Consider the following 15,003-nt stretch of genomic DNA (forward strand, 5'->3'; position numbering starts at 1 on the left):
TCTTCCCAAAAGAATTAAAAGCATCATAAGACAGCAATATATGCACATCCATGTTTATAGCTGCACAGTTTTTAATACCTACATCTTGGAAAAAACTTAAGTGCCCATCAACTGATGAATGAATAAAGAAGATGTATTTTTTATATAATGGAGTACCTTTCACCCATAAAGAAGGATAAACAAAACAATTCTAAGTAAATGGATGCATCTTGAAAACATACACTTAAGTAAAATAAATCGAACACACATGTGTAAATATCACATTGTCTCTCTGTGGTGTGAGAAACTGAAAGTGAAAATAATGACCAAAAAGAATAATAAATATTGTGAGAGACAAAGAAGTTCTTCAAAATTATACAAATGTGAGAGAATTTGTCAATACTTAAAATGTTTTATGCAAAAAAGTTATATTATTAGGAAATGAGCTCAGAAATAGATTAGCAAAGGAAAATAGTCTTTTAAGATCATTTTACAGAGTGTATTTGCCATAGTTATTCTCTAATAATTTTTGTTATGAAAAATTATTTTTTCAAAGAATGCCTTTTATATTATCTTCATTAATATTTTCTTGTAATATATTAAAATAAAACATTTTTTAAAAGAATTCCTCAAACAAGTACATGACAGCCTTATTCACAACAGAGAGAAATTGAACACAAAGGAATGTTCATCAATAAATGAAATGATAAACAAATTGTGGTATATACATACCACAGAATATTACATAGCAATAAATAGAGTATTGATACATGTTACAATGTAATTTAAACTCAAAATTGTTATATTAAAGTGAATGAAACCAGGCATGAAAGTTGACATATTATATGGTTTCATTTATATTAAGTATTCAGAATAAACAAAATATTATTAATAATAATGTTGTTTTCAGTGAGTGATTGCATATGACAATAATATGTTTACTTTTGTACAAAACCATCAAATACTATTGCAAAATGATCTGTACCATTTTGTGTTCCCACCAAATATTATATGAGAGTTCTTATTATTTAATAACCCTACTACTAATTTCATGATGTCCATATTTTTAATTTTCACAATTCTAATGTGTGTATAAACTTCATTGTAGTTCTTTGTTTTTTTACATTAAATTCTTTTATTGGTACATTGTAGGTATACAACAAAATTATATTTCTCACTGAGAATTGTACCTTTGCATAATGCATCTTGGTTCTTATTTTTTCCCCATTCCTAGCCCACCCTTCATGCCCTCCACCCTTCCCTATTTACAAAGACTTAATTTCAATTTTTTTAATTTCTCATAATTTTTCCTTTCCCTTCTTTCCTTTCCCCTGCCCCTCCCACTACCCCTACCCCTTTGGACCTTTTCTTCCTATTTTACATTATCGATTATTCATTCTAACCATCAGTACATTTTTGGTATACAATGTAATGACATTCATCATTGGAAATTTGCACTTTTACATAGTCTCTCTTGGTTCTTATTTTTCACCCTTGCCCAGCCCTCCCTTCAAACCCTCCATTCCTCCCTATTTACAAAGATTTGTTCCTATTTTTCCATTTTCTCATATTAATCCCATTCCCTTCTATGCTTTCCTCTAGCCCTCCCACTTCCTTCCACTTTGCCCCTTTTCTTCCTATTTCACATTACCTATTTTACATTTTAGTCCTTATTTACACTTTCCGTTTCTCACACCAGAGAAACTATTCAGAATTAATTCATGTGTTTCCTATTTATTTCAATTAAGAGTATCGCCTCAATGTGCATCCACTTAGCTATACATGTCTCTAATTTCTCATTTTTTATGGCTGAGTAGTACTCCATTTTATAAAAAAAACATATTTTCTTTATCCAGTCTCCAGTTGATGGGCATTTGGGCTGTTTCCAAGTTTTAGCTATCACAAACTGTGCTGCTATGAACATGGGTGCACATATATCACTTTGGTATGATTCTTTTAATTCTTTGGGGAAGATCCCCAGCAGTGAAATAGCAGGGTAAAATGGGACTTCCAGTCCTAGTTCTTTGAGGTATCTCCATACTGATTTCCCCAAAGGTTGCATCAGTCTACACTCCCACCAGCAGTGGAGCAGGGTTCCTCTTTCCCCACAGCCCCACCAGCATTTGTTATTGGTTGATTTCATGATAGAAGCCATTCTTTCTGGAGTGAAGTGGGATCTCAGCATTGTTTTCATTTGCATCTTTTGAATGACCAGTGATGTTGAACATTTTTTCATATATTTATTTGCTACTTCTACTTCTTTGTCTGAGAAATGTCTGTTCATTTCAGATGCCCATTTTTGGATTGGGTATTTAAATTTGGGAGGTCTGATCTTTTTAAGTTCTTTTGATTCAAGATAGTAGACCTTTGTCTGAGGAAGAGCAGGTGAAGATTTTTTCCCACATTGTGGGTTGTCTCTTCACACTGCTGGTGGTTTCTCTTGCTGTGCAGAAGCCTTTTAATAAGAAGAGATCCCACTTCTTGATTGTTTGTGCTAGTTCATGGGAAGCTGAGGTTTTGTTGATAAAATCTTTTCCTATACTGATGTCTTCAAGGGTTCTACCTAACCTCTGTTCCAACTGGTTCAGAGTTTCTATTTTAATATTTAGATCTTTATTCCATTTTGATTTTAGTTTAGTGCATGGTGAGAGACATAGGTCTAGTTTTAATCTTTGCCAAGTTGAAGCCCATTTTTTTCCAGCACCATTTATTAAAGAGGCTATCTTTCCTCCAGTGAAGGTGTTTGGCACCTTTGTCAAAGATGAGATGGCTGAGTGTGTCTGGAATTGTTTCTGCATCTTCTAATCTGTTCCACTGGTCCTCAAGTCTGTTTCTTTGCCAGTACCATGCTGTTTTTATCACAGTAGCTTTATAGTAGTGTTGCAGGTTTGGGACTGTGATACCTCCTGCCATGTCTCTGTTACCTAGAATTGGTTTTGCTATTCTGGGTCTCTTCTTGCTCCAAATGAATTTTTGGATTGTTTTCTCAAGGTCTATGAAGTATGCTGCTGGGATCTCAATTGGAATTGCATTAAATCTATATAGCAGTTTTGGAAGTATGGCCATTTTCACTATATGAATCCTTCCTACCCAGGAGCAGGGGATGTCTGTCCATTTTCTGATATCATCTTCAATCTCTCTTTTCAGAGTGCCATAGTTTTCAGAGAAGAGGTCTTTGATTTCTTTCGTTAGGATGATTCCTAGGTATTTCAGTTTTTTGGATGCTATTGTGGAAGGAATTATTTGCCCTATTTCTCTCTCAGTGAGTCTGTCATTGGTGTAGAGGAAAGCTATTGATTTTTGTGTGTTGACCTTGTAACCAGCTACTTGATTGAATTTGGTTATTAAGTCTAGAAGACTTTTGGTGGAGTTCTTGGGGTCTTCTATATAGAGTATCATGTCATCTGCAAATAAGGACAATTTGACTTCTTCATTACCTATCTTTATTCCTTTTATTTCTTTCTCTTGTCTAATTGCCATGGCTAATGTTTCCAGAACTGTATTGAGCAAGAGTGGTAATAGTGGACATCCTTGTCTTGTTCCTGATTTTAGTGTGAAGGATTTCAGTTTTTGACCATTTAGTATGATATTGGCTGCTGGTTTTTCATAGATGGCTTCTATCAGTTTGAGGTAGAGACCTTCTATTCCAATTTTTTGGAGGGTTTTTATCATAAACATGTGTTGGATTTTGTCAAATGCTTTTTCTGCATCTATGGAGATAATCATGGTTTTTGTGCTTGGCTCTATTGATATAGTGTATTACATTAATTGATTTTCGTATATTGAACCATCCCTGCATGGCTGGGATGAATCCCACTTGATGAGGGTGTATGATCTTCTTGATGATCTTCTGCATTCTGTTTGCCAGTATCTTATTAAGGATTTTTGCATCTATGTTCATTAGTGAGATTGGCCTATAGTTCTCTTTTTCAGTTGGGTCTTTCTCTGCTTTGGGGATCAAGGTGATGCTTGCTTCCAGGAATGAATTTGGGAGTATTGCTTCCCTTTCAATTTCATTGAAGAGTTTAAACAGTAGTGGCAGCAGTTCTTCTCTAAATGTCTTGTAGAATTCAGCAGTGAAGCCATCAGGGCCTGGGCTTTTCTTAGTTGATAAGTTTTTAATTACATTTTCAATTTCATTGGTTGATATTGGGTTGTTCAGAATTTTTAGGTCTTCTTCATTCAACTTTGGTAATTCGTATGAATCTAGGAATCTGTCCATTTCTTCTGTGTTGTCCATCTTATTGGCGTATAGGTTCTGGAAGTAGGTATTGATGATGCTCTGGATTTCTGCTGGGTCTGTTGTCATTTCACCCTTTTCATTCCTAATTGCATGGATTTGGGACTTTTCTTTCCTTTTTCTGACAAGGTTGGCTAAAGGTTTATCAATTTTGTTGATTCTTTAGAAGAACCAACTCTTGGCTTCATTGATTTTTTGTATCATTCTCTTAGTCTCCATTGCATTGATTTCTCCTCTGATCTTTATAATTTCTTCCCTTGTATGAGCTTTGGGGTTGTCCTGCTCTTCTTTTTCTAGAAGCTTGAGGTTCAGCATCAGGTTGTTTACTTGGGCTCGTTCTGTTTTCCTAATATTGTATTTACTGCTATGAATTTCCCTCATAAAACTGCTTTCATTGTGTCCCATAGATTCCAATATGTTGTATTGTCATTGTCATATAATTGAAGGAACTGTCTGATTTCTTCTTTAATTTCCTCTGTGACCCATTGGTTATTCAGAAGTGTGTTGTTCAATTTCCACATGTTTATGAAATTTTTTGAGTTTCTTTTGCTATGGATCTCCAATTTCATCGCACTATAATGTGATAATATACAGGGGATAACTTCAATTCCTTTGCACTTACTTAAACATGTTCTATGTGTGAGTATGTGATCTATTTTTGAGAATGACCCATGTGCAGCTGAGAAGAATGTGTATTCTGATTTTGTGGGGTGGAAGACTCTGTAAACATCTGTTAAGTTCATTTGTTCAAGAGTTCAATTGAGTTCTAGTATTTCATTACTTATTTTTAGTCTAGTTTATCTATCTATTTATGACAGTGGGGTGTTCAGGTCCCCCACTACAATTCTATTAGTGCATATATGACTTTTCATGTCCATTAGTGTTCGTTTTATATAGTTAGGTGCACTAGTGTTTGATGCATAGATATTTATGATTGTCATCTCTTCCTCTTGGATTCTTCCCTTTACAAGGATGTAGTGTTCGTCTTCATCTCTCTTAATCAGTGTTGGTTTGAAATCTACTTGATCTGCCAAGAGGATAGCTACTCCTGCTTTTTTGGGGGTTCCAGTTGCATGCAGTATTGTTTTCCACCCTTTAAATTTCAGTCTATGTGTTTCCTTTTGAATTAAGTGTGTTTCTTGTATGCAGCATAATGTTGGATTTTGCTTCTTGATCTATTCTGCCAGTCTATTTCTTTTGATTGGTGAATTGAGACCATTAATGTTGATGGTTATAAATGAAACATATTGACTTGTCATTGCTATGACTTTTTCTTTTTGTTGGGTTCTCCCCCTTTACATTTAATTTCTTGTCATGCCAGATGGGTTCATTCTGCTTTGCTTCCTGGGGCTGTGATCCTCAATGTCTGTTCCTAGGATATTGTGTAAAATTCTTTGGAGTGCTGGTGTAGTATTCACGAAGTTCTTAAGGTGGTCTTTGTCATGAAAGTATCTTATTTCTCCATCCATTTTGAAAGATAGTTTTGCAGGGCACGTCAATCTGGGTTGGAGGCTGTTTTCTTTTAGGGCTTGGAATATGTCACTCCAAGCTCCTCTTGCCTTGATGGTTTGTATTGAGAAGTCTGCTGTCATTGTGATGGGCTTTCCTTTGTATGTGATTTGTTTCTTTTCTCTGACTGCTTGGAGAAATTTGTTCTTCTGTTGTGTTTCTGGAATCTTAACAATTATATGCCTATGTGTAGATTTTTTTTGATCAAAGCTATTTGGAGTTCTATATGCCTCACTTATCTGTATGTCAAGCTCTTTTCCCCTGCTTGGGAAGTTTTCTGCCATTATTTCTGTGAAGAGATTTTTTTATGTCATCTCCACTCTCTCCTGCTTCTTCATTGACTCCAATCAGTCTTATGTTATTCTTCTTTGAATCATCTAGCAGCTGCTGGATTGATTTCTCATGTTCCCTTATAATTTTGAAGCAATTTTTCTTTTCCTGGTCATTAATTGCAATCTTATCTTCTATATCTGAAATTCTGTCCTCACATTGGTTCATTCTGCTGTGGAGACTTTCAATGGAGTTTTTCGTGTCCTGGAAATCTATTTGCATCTGTTTTATGGATTCCATTTGTTTCTTATATTGGGATTCCATCATGTTCCTCAGCTCCTCTCTAGATTTATTAATCATGTCTTGCACTAGGAGGACAATTTCTCCTGTTATCTGAGAAATTATTTCTGATTTCATTTTTTCCAGATCCTCCCCTTTTGTTGCCAGTTCAGTGGGTCCAGGTGGTTGAGTATCAGAGTGTTCCATCTCATTTCCCTTTGTGGTTTCTGTAGGTGATCTGAAAGTGTGGTTTTGAGACTTATTTACTTGTTTTCTCATTTTGACTGTGATGGGGGGCTGTTAGCACCTGCACAGATTACCTCCTCTGAGCTGGGAGAGGTGGGACAGGGGCCAGGAGCAGTGGTAGGGATGGTGACCTAAATGCCCTTTCCTGTGGGCTAGCAGAAGCCAGAGGGATGGTGGCTGGGAAGCCCCTTCCTCTGGACCAGGAGCATTGGGATAGTGGCTCAGAAGCCCCTCCCTCTGGGCCGGGAGTGGTGGGAGGGATGGTGGCCCGGAAGCCTCTTCCTCTGGGCCAGGAGCAGTGGGATAGAAGGTGGCCCAAAAGCCCTTTCTTTTGGGCTGGGAGCAGCGGGAGTGATGGTGACCAGGAAGCCCCTTCCTCTGGACCAGGAGCAGTGGGACAATGGCTCAGAAGCCCCCACCTCTCGGCTGGGAACAGTGGGACTCAGTACCTTGGTCTGGTGTTGTGGTGTCCTCTGCGTCTTTGTAGTGTGGAATCTGGTGGCTGCCTGTCTGCAGCGGCGTGATTTGGTGTCTTCTGCGTGACTCAGGACCTCGGTAGGGCATGCACAGACCTGCCTGTCTGCAGCAGGCTGATTCTGCGTGTGTTCTGCATGACTGGGGACCTCGGTAGGGTATGGGCAGACCTGCCTGTCTGCAGTGGGGTGATTCGGCATAACCTTATGATTAAAGCTAGGGCTAAAGCCTATTTTTGATAAATTTTTGGCTAAAGGGTTTCTGGTGCCATTCCAGTCCCCACGCAACACACTCATTATACCAATAGTCAAGCCACTGGAAAAATATTTCCTAATATAAGGTCTCAGAGCTATCAACAAAGCACTATTCACCCATTAGTAGCACCCACACACCCTTTTAACACAGAACTCAGGAGACACTAATTGATTCTCAGTCCTTGATTTCAAAGATGTCATTTCTATCCTTAATTCCCAGTACTGTTTGTGTTTGAATGGGAAGTTTTCCAATTGGGACTTTGGCAACAGTATACTTCTTGGAATGTCTCAACTCAGGATTTTAGATATAGTCTCCACGTTTTTGCACAGGCTATAGCTTGAGACCTAAGAGACTTAAAATGTAAAAGGGAGAATTATTATAATGTGTGGATGATCTCCTCACTTGTAGTCACACCAAAGATTTATCTGATAAAACACTATTAAGTCTCTTATTTTTCTAGCAAAAAGGTTTTACAAGGTATCTCAATATCAGACCCAGATTTCTCAACCAAAAGTGAATAACTAGCTTATGTTTTAACATCAGAATAAAGACAACTGTCCTCATGGAGATCCAAGGCAATTTGTCATCTGTATTATCCAGAGTCTAAACAGCAGCTGAGTACTTTTGTAAGAATGACAGTCTTCTGCCACACATTAATGCCCAATTTGGATTTATAGCCAAAACCCTACATGAGACAACTTGAAAACAAGAAACTGAACACTTGAAATGGACAGCAGCCAATCAAGAGGACTGCCAGGCCTTAAAACTGGCCTTGATGTAGACCCCAGCATTAGGATTCCCAGAACTAAGTAAGCCTTTGTCTCTCTTTGTGGCCAAATATCAGGGAGTAGCCACTGTAGTGCTAACCCAGCATCTGGGCCAGGAAAATCAATCAGTTGTCTGCTTTTCCAAATGATTAGATGAAGTGACACAGAGCTGACCTAGCTGCCTATTAGCAATCGCTGCTACATTATATAGTCTAGGAAGTTTCTAAGATAACCTCTGGACAAAAGTTCTCAGTATTAAATCCATACCAAGTTAAGCCTCTGTTAGAACTCTAAGGTTATTTTGTTGTATGATTAGATCAAGTTTCGGTAAATACCAGGCCATCCTTATTAAAAATTCAGATGTATTTCTTTAGTCTTGCATCATTCCAAATCCAGCCACCCTCCTTCTTCCTCTACCAATGGGTAGAACATGGGAGCGAACAAACAATTGCCCAGAATTATGCCAGCCACCCGGTTCTGAGGGACCAGCCATTGACAGTGTCTTAGTTACTTTCTCATTCCTGGGACAAAATACATAATACCAACAAGTTGGAAGAAAGCTTTATGTTAGCTCACAGTTTGTAGAGGTTTCAGTTTGTCATTGGCTGGCTCCAAAGTAGGTCAACATCACATGAGCATGCCAGAAAAGAAACAGACTGGCCTGGCAGGAAGAAATTAGTTCAGTATTAGGAGAGATGGAAAGATGTATATATACACCCTCCCAGTCCAGGCCTACAATGAGCCACCTCTTTCAACCAGACTTTATCTCCCAATATCACACCCAGCTATAAACTCATCATTGGACTAATCCAGTATTACATACCATGATCCAGTATCACATACTCATGATCCAATCACCTCCCAAAAGCTCCACCTATGAGTGTATGAGACTTTGGGGAGAAATTGATATATAAGCCATAACAGGCAGGGATGCCTAGCAGATGGTTCCCTGATGGTAACTGTTTCATAAAAGATGACATTCAGAGGGCTGTTTATGCATAGCCAACACTACCATAGTCATTAAAGCAAAAGGACTCCTCATTGGGCTTCTGCCCCCAAAACAGAACTTATAATCCTCACTGAGGCTCTCCAACTTTCCCAGGACAAAACTCCAAATATGCCTTATAGTCGTACATGAATATGCAGCCATTTGGAAAAAAATGAAGTTTTGATTAGTCACTGGTCACCAATGAAACATGAACTGGAGATCCTCAACTTCCTCAGTGTAGCAAATCTCCAAATTGAGGTAACATTTGTCCATTACTGGGGACATCAAGTCTCCTTGAAGCCATCTCCCAGGAAAATTATGAGGCAGATGTGGCTGGCAAACAGGCTGCCCCCAAAATAATCCTAGCCCATTAATTACTCTTGCCATTTTTTTTATGTACTCTAATTTTCAATTTTAGAATTTCCAATTTTATAATTTTAATTTGTTTCTTGTAAGGCTTTCCCATTTCTTAGTATAACCACATGTTCCTTTATGACTGTGAAGATCTATACTAGTAAACTATTTTCTGAAAAAAAAATCATTTAAAACGTAGCATATACTTGTCTTTAGAAACATGAACATATTCCTATTTAATTAACTTTTAAATTAAAAGAAAACACAACTTTGGGGACATGTGATATTTGGTAAAATAATTTAAAGTATTTATTTAAATATAAGTAATATATATTTGCCATTCTAAAAATTTAAAACTGCATAGAAATTTATAAAAATAAAACAACAAATTCCTCCTAAATTTCTAATCCAATTCTTTATGGATTGGTGGTACACTGATAGACTCCTCTTAAGGAAAAGAAACTCGTCTGTTATGTTAGTGAGATGTTTTATACTATATGCATTTTTCTGCATGTTTATTTTTTACATAAAAGCTATCTTATAAATAAATCTGTGATACAGCAATCGGACTGTATAAAAATAACCTCAAAAGCTTTCATTGGGTAAAAACACAATTAAAAAGCAGGAATTTTCCTTGTGAGCAACATTGCCCAAATGGAAGACAATATCTGAATTCTTACTCCATACAATCAGTGGTTTCTTCTCTCTGGATGAAAGGGGTTATACTTGGCCCCAATCTTCCACAAGTTTTCATAATCCCAAGGTGATTATAAGCTGAATTTCTCAGACAATTCTATTAAAAGCTAAACACTTAAATTCAAAGATCATGGTTCAAGCAGCATATTTGCTCACTCATTAGCAAAATTACTAATCATTTACTTGTTCATTATTATAATGACAGAAAATGGTTCAATTATCAAAGGGGGAATATATTATCTTACATGATTGGGGTATACAAATATAAGATAAAGATCTCTCTCTCTCTCTCTCTCTCTCTCTCTCTCTCTCTCTGTATTTCCTCTCCTTTTTTCTGATATTTTTCTCATTTTCTCTCACTCTCCCCTTAAGCCCACTCACATTAGCAATACATTTCTTTCTTTTTTATCCCTAGATACATACCACTTAATGTTGATTCTATAATTTTATAGTGTACACAAACTTTGAAAAGTGACCACAAGTGTCTGTATTTACTTCATCACTTCCAGTCCAACTGATTAAGAGACAGGAATCTTTCATTTCTAGGAAACATTTTTAAATCTCCTAGAACAACTCTGTTTAACTTGACTCATCATATTCTTATCCTTGGATCTATCACTCTATGAGTGAGAAATACTATGACATTCCAGAAAAGATCTATTTGTCCACCCTATCAACCAGAGGAGCCAAAATATTATTTCTAGCAAATCAACATGATTGGATTAGTATTAGTCCAGCACAAGAAGTGAGGATGGCAAAATACAATAGTTATATTGTTTTTCATCCAAAATATATTTAACTTTTCATGTAAATCTTAGAAAATTATCTATCAATCTATCATCATATCTCCATACTAACTTGCTACAAAATCCTACATGCTCCTCATCGTGTGTGTATGTGTGTGTACACAAGAATGCTGTGCTACCAGAAACTCTGATTAAAATGTCAAGTGTTAAATGGGTATAATCAGTGTATTTTTTTCTAGTTGACTTTTCTTTAGCTAAAGGCAATCATTGTGTTTATGTACATATGTACATATATCTCTCCACTGCTCTTTATTTTCTGCCAGAAAAGAATGAGCATTCAATCCCCAAATTCTAACCAATGTTACAAAATGAACAAAGAAAATTACAAACAGAAAAGTGAAGCCATTTTTCCTGCTCTTGTAAATATTTTAGGAACAAGTCTTTCAATCAGTTGTGATTTACAATTCTTGTGCTTGTTGTATAATAATCACTTTGAATACTACTTTCAAAATGCAAAGTTCTGGGAAATATGCCCTATCCTTGATTCTGATTCAGTAGAATTAATGAATGCCTACATTAAGATGTATTAAGAAGTGATTTGGGTGATTCTGATGCAAGCTGTATTGGACTACACTTCAGTGTTTTAGAATAAACATGTAATTATGATCTGGTAAATGGAAACAAGTCAGTCATTCTTTTTTTAAATTCAACAGACATGGTAGTCTCTTCTCTGGTCATTCAAGATAGAAGGACACATAAAAAGAAGGGCCTTGAGTAATTTATACTATAATGAATGAAGTATCTAAAACTCTTTCAGTTATTATGTCTTACTAGTACTTCTTTTTGGATATAATATTCAATAATAATGTTTACATTACTCATTAAATACTTCAAGATTATGAAAGATGAATATTTCCAGGATGCTAAATCAATCTACTCCACGTAATTCACATGAACATTTTACATAAAATCTATTTATTCAGTTATGAGTAGCTCAGTTATAAATACAGATTGAAAAAATATGGGTGTTTGCATAGAGGGAGACGTTACATATAAAAATGAATGAAAAGGTAAATACATACATACCCAGTACACATGGATCTCAATATACAGATAAATAAGTTTTTCTTTTTAACTTTGTTTATATTTCATATTTTGGATCTCTTTGAGAGATTGGTTTTATTAAAATAATATTAAGGTGTAGCACATGTCTGAAAAATTTAAATGTATGAAAAACAGTTTAACTAGATATGGATATTGATTAGGGTTCTCTCTCTCTCTCTCTCTCTATATATATATGGTTATTTTGCTTATGGGAAAGGACATGACTATATCTATATTTTGCTGTAATGAATTATTATTTATATTCAAGTAGCAAAATTTCTGAGTCTCTCTTGTCAGAAGAATGACAATGATATTCAATGAAACTGGTTCAATTAACCATTTAAATTTCCCTGTTTAAAACTCAGGTGATCTCTCACAGATTAATATGGAATATACTTCACTGAAGTTTGAAAAATTGTGCATGTGATATAGGTTTATTTTATTGAAAGCAACAGAAGAGAAACACCAGAGGTATGGAGGGAGAAAGGGAATAAATTGTTTTAAAGCATATGAAGAGACTTCAGAGACTTAAAGGTAAAGTATGTCTTGAAAAGACCATGAACCAAGCAGCTTTGATGACCTAGAAAGCAGCATTTTTTTCTAAATTTTTTTGAGCCTAAACCATTCATGTACTTATATTTTAATATATTATAATAAATGTAGTCACAGGGTACTTTACATTGTAATTGACCTTAATTAAATTTGAGTGTATTACTTAAACAGGTTCTGAGTTGATTTAACTGTTGTCAAGTAGAGATACAAATATTTGATTGACATGGTACCTATCATGAGCACTATGTAATGAAACTGACATGTAAGTGAGCTACCAATAAGAGACCTAAACCAGAAAGCCATAGAGCAATGCAATTTAAAGAAGTGAAACAGGCAATGTCTGAAATGCCTTGGGAGAATGTGAGGATTTGCACAGCTCCTTATTTGTGTAACTTGAATCTACATTGCTAAAAATTGTATTTCTAAAATATGCATAACTGGTTATTCCTTGTGGTCTATCTTCTAATAACTCCAGCAATTTTGGAATGGTACAAAAATCATTGCCAGGAATACTTTTTCTTATGAAGAACAAGTAGCCGTATTGCACTGCATTCTGTTTTAATAATCCAGCAACATTTTTTCCACACTACCTAATCTATTCACAATGCTGATTGGCTTTTACTCTAATTATACTTTCCATATAATTTCTCATCACATATGTTAGGCCTTGGGGAAAAGAAATCATATGTTCTGTCACACTGAATGTTTTATTTAACTGAATCATTAAATGTATTCTCAGCTACATTATCACCCTGAAGTTTCATTTGTTAAATTGGAATTATTTATATACATTTCAATTTTGTTTTCTTTACTTTGTTCTTTTAAAAATATAAGACTTATGTGGATGCCTAATTCCATATTTCCCATAAGGCATTCTGTTGTTGTACAACTGAAGTTTGAGTATGACAAATGTTCATTGAGAATCCTACTTAAGAATATCAGTGTTTTGGATAACTTATCTGAATGTTACCTCATGTTCATTGTATATTAATAGAGATTTGATATGCATGATATCTATTAAGACTACTGTGTAATGGAGATTTGTTGTTAACAAGTAGGAATAAAAAATAATCTTTTGAATTGTTTTTGAGAAGGGTAACAAATTGACTTGAATGATAACCACTTATTTGCTGTTATTAAATCATGTAGTTGCTTCAATAATTTCATTTTAAAAATTATAGCAGCAGAATTTACTTCACCCATGTCTTAAAATTAGATATTTAAATTTAGATATTTAAAATTTAGATATTTAAAAAAATGTTATTTATTGAAAATGTGACATTTTGAAAATAGCACTGAGCACAAGATGCATTGAAAAATGCCTTCTTTTGTTTTATCTATGAATTTATACTGATGAGGAACCATACTGAAGGAATATCTAAAAATAAACTTGATTGCTGGGCTCATCTCCTTCGACCTAGTGACATTAGTAAATTAAGGACTCTTCCCTGCACTGCCTCTCAGTCTAAATTTCATCATAGAATTATATTAATAAAGAACTTCTAGAATAGAAATGAGAGTAACATTACTCCTGTACTTTTCTCATAGCATCATTTTATTATAGGTAGGCAAGTTTAATAGATGATAGAAGGCAGCTAAAGAGGCATTGGGCCCAAAGTAGAATTAGAACAACCAGACCTTCTTCAGATAGGCAGGAGCCTGAGCTCAAGAGTTAATAAGAGCCAGGTGGACAATTAAGTCCAGGGATGTAACAAGCGCAGTAATAAGCAAGATGATGGATGGCAACTATGACAACTTCTGCTTCTACCTATCTGGAAGGCATTTTTCCTTCTCACCTTGTTCTTTTAATGAACCACTTGGATAGGATAGTGGCTAAGAGGCAACTGGAGACATACACTTGCTATGTGGCTCAATTCCTCATAGGCCCATTTCTAATTTAGGAAAGTTTGTTTTAGTCCAATTGATTGATCTTAGACTCAGAGTGATTTGAGTCCCGGTTGTTTTTTGGTGTAAAAACTCCTAGACAAGAGTACTCTTCACAACACTTTTGGGTCCTTTCCTGACGATTGGGAACTATTTCTCTCCTCTTAATAAACATTTCCCAGTCTACTTCCTTTGTCATTGCATTAATTCTTCAACTTCAGGAGACAGAGACAGAGAATATATCATTACAGTTTAATAACTTCACTTCCTCCATCATGTAAATTCCTTTTAGAAAACCATGGAAGGCATGCAAAGAAATACATCAATGTAAACCTGAAGGACAGTGCCATCATCCTTGCCTTGAAGCTGGACCATTAAAAGGATGAGCAAGAAAACACAGATATTTGATGTAAGGTATCCTGAAACTTGTTTTCTCCCCTTAATCCTCTGATTTTCCTGGAGGGAATTTGTATTTGAAAAGTAATTTGTAATCCAAGTAGTAGGGGTCTATTTGCTATCCCTGACTTGTTTTTAAATACCATCTTTAAAATGGCAATTGATATGCAAATGTATAAATCACTCCTTACCAATTTTAGTGACTAGGAAAATATAGTTACAAGATCTAGTAGGTACATTTCACATTTTTCATATCTCTATCTG

Source organism: Heterocephalus glaber, unplaced genomic scaffold, assembly GCF_053883595.1.
Source record: "Heterocephalus glaber isolate CG9 unplaced genomic scaffold, H.glaber_assembly_v1.0 deba00001613, whole genome shotgun sequence".
Classification (NCBI taxonomy): Eukaryota; Metazoa; Chordata; class Mammalia; order Rodentia; family Bathyergidae; genus Heterocephalus; species Heterocephalus glaber.